The sequence below is a fragment of the Miscanthus floridulus genome, chromosome 10 (genome assembly GCF_019320115.1).
Source record: "Miscanthus floridulus cultivar M001 chromosome 10, ASM1932011v1, whole genome shotgun sequence".
Taxonomy (NCBI): Eukaryota; Viridiplantae; Streptophyta; class Magnoliopsida; order Poales; family Poaceae; genus Miscanthus; species Miscanthus floridulus.
Window position 1 is genome coordinate 90,466,759 of NC_089589.1, and position 10,046 is coordinate 90,476,804.

Sequence of the window (10,046 nt, forward strand, 5' to 3'; positions counted from 1 at the left end):
TCAAACTTGCCCAATCTTATGCCTTTCTTCAAGATATAGCATTTGCAACCAAAGACCCAAAAATATGCAATGTTGGGCTTTCTATCATTCAAGAGCTCATATGGTGTCTTCTCTTTCAATCGGTGACAATAGAGGCGGTTGCTACAATAGCAAGCCGTGTTGATAGCTTCGGCCCAAAAAGATTGACTCACATTGTACTCACTAAGCATAGACCTTGCCATATCAATGAGTGTTCTATTCTTCCTCTCAACAAGGCCATTTGATTGAGGTGTGTACTTGGCCAAGAATTGATGTCTAATTCCAAATTCATCACATAACTCATCAATTCTAGTATTCTTGAACTCACTACCATTGTCACTTCTAACTCTCTTGATGGTTGTTTCAAACTCATTGTGAATGCCCTTGACAAATGATTTGAATGTTACAAACACATCACTTTTGTCCACTAGAAAGAATACCCAAGTGTATCTAGTGTAATCATCCACTATGACAAATCCATATTTGTTACCACTGATACTAGTGTATTGTGTTGGCCCAAACAAATCCATGTGCAATAACTCAAATACTTTACTAGTGCTCATCATGCTTTTGTTAGGATGGGTGTTTTCCAACTTGTTTGCTGGCTTGACAAGAGCTACAAAGCTTATCCTTTTCAAACACAACATCTTTCAAGCCTTTAACTAAGTCATGCTTAATCAATCTATTCAATTGTTTCATTCCAACATGACCAAGCCTTCTATGCCATAACCAACCCATGCTAGACTTAGTGAACAAGCATGTAGATAATTTAGCTTCACTAGCATTGAAATCAACCAAGTATAGATTCTCATATCTAAAGCCTTTGAAGATCAAGTTAGAGCCATCTACACTTATGATCTCTACATTATCTACTCCAAATATGTATTTGAATCCAAGATCACACAATTGAGCCACGGATAGCAAATTGAAATTCAAGCTCTCAACTAGCAATACATTGGATATGCTCATGTCATTGGATATTGCAATCTTACCAAGCCCTTTGACCTTGCCTTTGCCATTGTCACCAAATGTGATACTATCATAACCATCATTGTCATTTGTGTTGATTGAGTTGAACATTCTTGCATCACTGGTCATGTGTTGAGTGCACCCACTATCAAGAACCCAATGCCTTCCTCTAGCTTTGTAATTGACCTACAAAAGAAGATCAATTCTTTTTAGGTACCCAAACTTGCTTGGGTCCTTGAAGGTTAGTTACTAAGCTCTTTGGCACCCAAATGGCTTTCTTCTTTGAGCCCATCCATGGCTTACCAATGAATTTAGCCTTTACACCATTTGTACCCTTAGTAAGTATATAGCATGAATCAAGCTTAATGGAGGATACATTAGCATTTTTGCTCTTGTTTTTGCATTCTTGCTCTTTGTGACCAACTTGCTTGCAACTAGTGCAAAACCGACCATTGTTCTTCATAAAACTAGTCTTGTGAGGAGCAAAGGTCGCCTTGCCTTTCTTGGGGGTATAGCCCAATCCCTCTTTGTAGAGAGAAGCTCTTTGGCTACCCAAGCACATAAGCAAGCGGTCCTCACCACCATAAGCCTTAGCTAAGGTGTGAGTGAGCTTAGTGACCTCCTTCTTGAGGTTCTCATTCTCAACCACTAGTGAGGTGTCACAAGTGAGACCATCACTACTAGATGAGGTAGAAGTGGAAGTGCTACAAGAAGTGTTAGTAGTAGCAACAATGATAGGCATAGATAGTGATGTATTAATTAAATCACAAGTTACACCTACATCACAAGTTTCAACATGCTTCTTTTTATCTTGTTCATTAAGCAAAGTGGAATGAGCTTTTTCAAGCTTTTTGTGAGCCTTGCCAAGCTTCCTATGGGCTTCCTCTAACTTCTCATGAGTTGCTTTGAGCTCATCAAGGGCTTGCTTAAGGGCTTTTACCTCCTTATTCAAGCTCTTGCATTCCCTTCTCTTAATGTCAAAGTGTTCTTTAGCATCTTCTAGCATGACAAATAATTCATCCTTAGTAGGTTCATCATCATCACTATCACTATTATTTTCATTTTCATGTTCATTATCATTAACATGTTCTTCATCACTTTCATCATCACAAGATTGTACCTTAGTGGCCTTAGCCATGAAGCATGATGAAGATTCGAAGAGAGAAGGCTTCTCATTGATGGCAATACTTGCAAGAACCTTCTTCTTGGTGGTCTTGTGATCATCACTATCATCATCATCATCACTTGAGGAAGCATCAGTATCCCAAGTGACTACATATGAACCACCCTTCTTCTTCTTGAAGGCCATCTTGTCCTTCTTCTCTTTCTTTTCCTTCTTGTCCTTCTTCTTGTTCTTCTTGTTGTCATCATCATTGTCACTATTGTATGGGCACTGAGCAACAAGATGATCTTTGCTTCCACATTTGAAGCACCTTCTTGACTCTTCTTTGTTCTTGGATGAAGACTTCTTTCTTCTAGCACGGTAGCCCTTCTTCACCATGAACTTGCCAAATCTCTTGACAAATAGAGCCATCTTCTCATCATCATCATCATCCCATGATTCATCTTCTTCACTTGATATTTCTTGCTTTGCTTTGCCATTGGATGATGTGGTTTTGAATGCCACGCTCTTCTTCTTCTCATCCTTCTTCTCATCTTTCTTCTCCTTCTTTTCTTCCTTCTCATCATCATCTCTATAAGTATCATCAGTCATTATATCTCCCAACACTTGGTTTGGTGTCATAGTGTCCAAACCACTCCTCACTAGAATAGTGACCAATGTACCAAATCTTGAGGGCAAGCATCTCAAGAACTTGTGGGAAAAGTCCTTGTCCTTCACCTCTTCTCCAAGTGCTTTGAGATCATTGATAAGCACTTGAAGCCTATGAAACATCTCCGGCATACTTTCATCCTCCTTCATCTTGAAGCTTGCAAACTTCTCTTTGAGAATGTAAGCCTTTGCACCCTTCATGGCTTGAGTGCCCTCAAATGATTCTTCCAACTTCTTCCAAGCCTCATGAGCCATCTCGATATTCTTGATTTGCTCAAATGTTCTTTCATCAATTGCATCATGAATGGCACTTAGAGCAATATCATTGTTTTAGAGAAGCACTTCTTCGGCGGTGGCGGGATTCTCCAGATCACCAATCTCAATTTTGGTTTCTACCACCTTCCACACCTTTCTATTGATTGACTTGATATGTGTGGTCATTTTTGACTTCCAATAAGGATAATTTGTGCCATCAAATTGGGGTGGCTTCTTGGTGTTGTTAATTTGAGCTATTTTAACACCGAAGGTTGTTAAGCCTCAAATGACGGTGACCTCGGCTCCGATACCACTTGAAAGGTCCTAATGGCTGGAGGGGGGGTGAATAGCCTAATAAAAATTTCTACAACAACACTTAACAAAAGGTTAGACAATTATGAGGTGAAGCAAGTGTTGCGCTAGCCTACTCAAAATGCAAGCCACCTACCACAATTCTAGTTTAGATAGTGTTAATTCACATAAGAGGTATGACACTACCCTATGTTAGTGTGCTCTCAATGGCTAACTAAAGAGCCACACCAACCAAGCAAGCAAGCTCTCACAACTAGTTACACTAAAGAGCTTGTCAACTAGTTTGCGATAATGTAAAGAGAGTGATCAAGATAGTTATACCGCCGTGTAGAGGAGTGAACCAATCAATCACAAGGATAAATAACAATGAAGACCAATCACCTCAGAATCAAAGGATGAACACAATGATTTTTACCGAGGTTCACTTGCTTGCCGACAAGCTACTCCTTGTTGTGGCGATTCACTCACTTGGAGGTTCACGCGCTAATTGGCTTCACACACCAAACCCTCAATAGGGTGCCACACAACCAACACAAGATGAGGATCACACAAGCCACGAGCAATTCACTAGAGTACCTTTTGGCGCTCCGCCGGGGAAAGGTCAAGAACCCCTCACAATCACCACGATCGGAGCCGGAGACAATCACCACCCTCCGCTCAACGATCCTCGCTGCTCCAAGCCATCTAGTTGGCGGCAACCACCAAGGGTAACAAGCAAAATCCACAGCGAAACATGAACACCAAGTGCCTCTAGATGCAATCACTCAAGCAATGCACTTGGATTCACTCCTAATCTCACTATGATGAAGAATCAATGATGGAGATGTGTGGGAGGACTTTGGCTAGGCTCACAAGGTTGCTATGTTAATGAAAATGGCCAAAGATGTGAGCCATAGCCGGCCATGGGGCTTAAATAGAAGCCCCCACAAAATAGAGCCATTGTACCCCTTCACTAGGCACACTGCGCTCTGACCGGACGCTCCGGTCCAACTGACCGGAGGCTAGCCCTCAGCGTCCGATCGCCCGATGGACGCCACGCGTCACCAGCTTCAAACGCTGTTTGTCAGATTTCAACGGCTACAAAGCTGACCGGACGCTTCGGCAAAATGGACCAGATGCTGGAGCCTCAGCGTCCGGTCGAGTACAGTAAGGGTCCAAAACCGGTTTTCCTCGATTGGACACGTCCGGTCCACCTCGACCGGACACAACCCAGCGTCCGATGGTAAACCCTAGCCACTGTACCGCCAAGTCAGCACGACCGAATGCAGGCAGTCAGCGTCCGGTGCATTTGGATCCAGCGTCCGGTCACTTGACCGATGCTGGCATCTCCTGCGTTCTCTTCACCCTTGCTCAAATGTGCCAACCACCAAGTGTATCACCATGTGCACATGTGTTAGCATATTTTCACAAACATTTTCAAGGGTGTTAGCACTCCACTAGATCCTAAATGCATATGTAATGAGTTAGAGCATCTAGTGGCAGTTTGATAACCGCATTCCGACACGAGTTTCACTCCTCTTAATAGTACGGCTATCAAACCTAAATGTGATCACACTCTCTAAGTGTCTTGATCACCAAAACAAAATAGCTCCTACTCATTATACATACCTTTGCCTTGAGCTTTTTGTTTTTCTCTTTCTTCTTTTCAAGTTTAAGCCCTTGATCATCGCCATGCCATCACCATTGTCATGTTATGATCTTCATTAGCTTCTCCACTTGAAGTGTGCTACCTATCTCATGATCACTTGATAAACTAGGTTAGCACTTAGGGTTTCATCAATTCACCAAAACCAAACTAGAGCTTTCAGTGGCCCAGTTGCTTGCCTTAGTTATTCGAGGCAGGGCAGCCGGGCCAGCCACCACCTCGGTTAATAAGTATTAACCAAGGCAGGCATTGTAAAATAACTGCCTCGGTTAATAAGTATTAACCAAGGCAGGCATTATAATATAACCGCCTCGGTAAATCATTAACCGAGATGGGCATTATAAAATAACCGCCTCAGTTAATAATTATTAACCGAGGCGAGCATTGTAACATAACCACCTCGGTAAATCATTAACTGAGGCAGACATTGTAACACAACCGCCTTGGTAAATCAGGCCCAACCCGCTAGCCCACACTTGCCCACAATATATTCAGGACTTAGGGTTTTCTTCTCCTCCACCTTTATCTCTCTCAGCCATTTCTCTCTCAACGGCGCCTACAGCTGAGCTAGTCACGACTCCTACGACTCCAGCCTCCCTCCCTCCACTCTCTCCCTCCCTCCACTAGTCCACCCTCTCCCTTGCACCTCTTGAGCAGATGGACCTGAGCAAATCCTAGTGAGCCCAAGGTCCTCTCCATCAGATCCTACCAGCACTCCCCTTCCTCTCTCCAGCGAGCGACAGGCCCCGGCACTCGTCGCCCTGCCCTGATGTTTTAGGCCCTGGCGTGTGGCATCCCAGTGGCACATGAGCCAGCTAGGTTCCTTCCGACAGTGTAGACACATGAGGCAGCCTGCTCCCTCACGACGGCGCTTAGGAACTGGCAACGGCGCAGCGAGCGGGACCCAGCGGCTAGATTTGTCCTCAAGCAGGTGTCCTCTCTCTCTCGGTCTAATCTCTAGCTCCATCTCTCACACTCTACTTGTAGATCCAGATCTAGATCCAAGGTGACGGCGGCACAGCGGGCGGACAGATGGCAACAATCTACTCTTTCTCTCTCGGTCTACTCTAGGTGGCGGACGGCGATGGCTCCTCCCGACGGATGGCGGCACGATGGGTGAGGCGGCGGGGCTAGATCTGGCTCGTGTGCTAGGAACAGGCTCACCAGTGGGCTTAGAAAATGGGCATGCCGGTGGGCTCGAGGATTTTTTTTTGTTTTTTTATCGATTAACCGAGGCAGGTGTTCTAAAGAGCCCACCTCCATTGATTGATTAACCGAGGCGGTCATGGCAACCACCTCAGTTAAGGCCATGATTAACTATGACCTTTCATCTGAGGTGGTTGCAAAAACCGCCTCGGTTAACCTTTTTTGTCCATCTCGGTTAAGATTCCTATAGTAGTGAAACTACTATTCTATAGCTAATGCTAAGCTAGAAAGCTAAAAGAAACTTGGAGAGCTTGGAATTGAATGGGAGTGTTCTTTCACCGAGCTGCACGCCCTCTATTTATAGTGTAGAGAGGCTTGGGGGGTATTTGTAGGCAGTAGCAAGGTTGGTGGAGGCAAGGGGGCGCCGGGCGGCGGTAGTAGGGTGCCGCTTGGCCCTTGGATGCACCGCCTTTGCATCCAAGGGTGTTGGTTGCTCCTTAATGATGGTTGTGAAGACAGCACATGATGAAACTTGGCTGGTAAGTCGGTTGGTGAGGCTCCAAGTCTATGACAATGGGCCCATGGATCCATGGCCTCTTCATCTTGACCATTGGTCAAAACCAACTTGAATCAACGCTTGGTATTGCTTCTAAGGAGCTCCCATGGATCGTTGATGTGGCAAAGTGCCAAGTTGCCACTTGGTAGGGTCGGGCGACGTCTAGGTGGCGTCGGGCAACGATGGCCTATGGGCCCAGGTGGCCCTTCCATGTCCACTTGCTTCCTTGGTCCATGTTTGTCACCATTTTGGCCTATTTTTGCTATATTTCCTACATACAAATAATTCTACAAGCACAAGTGGAACTAGGTGAAATTGAAACAAAATTCCACACATGTGATGATGATTTACCTCACTATATCATGCTTTTGGGTGGAATGTTGATGGTCCAAATTGGTGTTAGTGACCGTCAATAAGCTCCCGCAAGCTACCCCTTTGCTGTCCTCAGCAAAGATGCGGGTTTAGCATGGAATAGGTGTTGGATCAGGAGTTGCGTACTATATAACACCCTGCAAAGACTTGTATACAAACAAATACTATCTCTTGAGTTGAACATGTTAGTGCTTAGAAATTTCACCATCAGTCTTAGCAACGTGGGACTTATAGCTTTCACCTTGACACGAGCAATTGCAAGACTGTATAGCTAGATAGATACTTTTTGCCTACTTTGGTTTAGCTCAAACTTCCTAGAGGTTTTCAATAGATTTTGAGAAGAAAACTTGCCTAAGTTCCTTAGATGGTACACTCAAGTCACTCAATGGTGCTTGAAATCCTCACCAAGGCCATGAATTTTAGCCTCAATTTCTCCTAAAGCTTATGTGGAGCTCAAGGTAGGGGGTAAAAGCATAGCTTACTTGAATTGAATATATTGCTAAGTCAAGCACTTGGATCACAAGGAGCAACAAATCATACAAATTGATCAAGATGTGCATGTGTGTGGTATATTTGATGGAAGTGGTACTCCTTTGAGAAGTTTCCCTTCTCTAGCTTCTTTTTGAGAGGGTATGGCTACTTTCTTTTTCTCACTCTCTCTTTTTTTACTAAACACTAGAGCTTTTTGCTCTTTTATTCTCTCTCATTTTTTTCTTCTGTAGCCCATGCCTCTCTTTTTTATGTAAGATAGCTAGAGAGGTAACTTTGACTCTCATAGAGCAATAATGAATGTAAAGGATATGTGGTTGCGTATCCCCAGTGTAGGAATAGCATAAATATGTGGGTGTATGTGATCTTGATCAAAAAGCATGAAAAATTTCTCTACTCAGATCAACAAGGCTTGAAAAAGCTCAAAACAAACAAGCAACTTTTATGGTGGCTTTATCATATATGAATGGATGTTTATTTGGCTTTGGTAGGAATTTATCACCATTGAAGAACATCTAGCAAGAGAGTTTTAGCTTTTGGCAAAACAAAACTCCATGTTATTTTTACCATTCCTCAGATAGGTTCAAAGATTTACTCTAATCATAGCATACAACATATCTTACAAAAGCCTATTCTTGGTTCTAGCATTTGCAACCCACGAAAGCATTCAACTTCGGATGAACTCTAAGTTTATCATGCTCAAAACTTAAGAAGTATAAGGTTGTATAACAAGCTTTTCCAAAGTATCATAGAGCAACTATTTATCATCTCCAATTAATTTTATCATCATGTTATTAGAGTAGAGTTTCTCTCGAGATAAATTTAAAGGCACTCCTCTCTACATTCTATGATCATGAATATTGAAATGTAAAGCAAACATGAATGTGAAGAGAGGGTTTAAGATCTTCATACCTGAGTGGGGAGAGATATCTCCCCCAAGCTTGCCTTTTGCATAGGTTGGAATGTCTTATGGTGGCTCTTTTGATTCTTTTCTTTATTGACTAACTAATACTACTAAAATGCATAAATGACTAACTAGCTAAACCTATAACTACTAGATAACTTATTAAGCAGGGATGCTACTAAATTTTATTCATTATTACTAAATATTTTTTTTTTGTTGGGGGAGGTACCCCCGGCACCGCTCCCCCAAGCCCTTGACCTAGCACTGGTCTTCCTAGCTTGCCTCATCGCGGACAGTAACCTCCGTGGCAAGGCTTTCTCTACTCGTTTGTGTCCTATTTGCGTAACCAGGCAAGGGGCCCAAAGGTCGATCAAGCCTCGAAGAGATAGAAGGAAAGGAGCTAGGCGGCAAGGATGGGTGGCCCTCCACCATGGATACACGAGGGTCTAGCGCCCGACGCGGGAGGGGACCACCCCGATAGGGAAGATGGCCCTGTTAGGCGAATGGGCCTAGGAGTGGTTGACCATGTGAGCAAGATTACCGTCATGCCCTTGGCTAATGTGCTACACTTTCCACCTAGGGTCCGCCCCTAATGCAATTCCACTGTGCCCACGGGTATGATCTATAAATACTCGGGAGGCTCCTGTAGGAAGGGATGGATTTTTCCCAGACAAATTAATGGGCACTTAATCCACATTTATTCATCGCCTCGCTTACTATTACATTCGCTTGTCCCTACGAGATAGCTTAGTCCCTTCCCTATGGGAAACCCTCGGTCTCTCCCCTCCGTGTTACTCAGCAAGGGCGAGAGACTAGGAGTGACCCCACATTTATATATGTTGCTTTAAATGCATATCTATCCTATCAGGCATTAGCTACTACAGAACTTTATTTATTAACATAGAGTAGCTAAATGCAACTAACCTATCATGCAATATAAATCAAATTTATTGGAAATTTAAATATGAGATGCAACTAATGAAATGTGGTAAATAAATGCAAAGGATAGAGAACTTAACTTTTTATGGGCTCAAGGTCATTCGTCCTTGGGCGGAGGTGTTTCCTCTTGTTCCACCTCGGAGGTCTTGTTAGGATCAGGGGATGAAGAGTTTGAGGATGGATCTTTCTTTTTACACCATCTCTTTCTATTCTTCTTCTTGACAGGTTTCTCCGGTTCATCAATCGGCTTCGGTTTCTTCATCTTGATTCTCTTTGGATGCTTCTTCTTTTCCTATTTCTCATCAAAGAGGTGTTGTTCAGAGGCAAAAGAAAATATTTCTTTTCTTCTAGCAAAGTGGAATTGGATTTGCCCAGAAGCCACATATATGCAAGCATTTGCAGTGTTAAGGAAGGGGTGACCAAGGATTAAAGGTGTATCCTCAGCGTTGCCCATGTCTAAGATCATAAAAATCTATAGGAATATAGGCACTCCTAACTTTAACTAATAAATCAATGGCTACTCTCTCGAGATAACAGATAGATTGGTCGGTTAGCTGTAGGTAAACTGAAGTTGGCGCTAAGGTAGTGTAGAACAATTTGTCATATGTTGCTTTTGACATTATATTAACACTAGAGCCTAGATCACACATGGCATTATGGAAGGTATGCG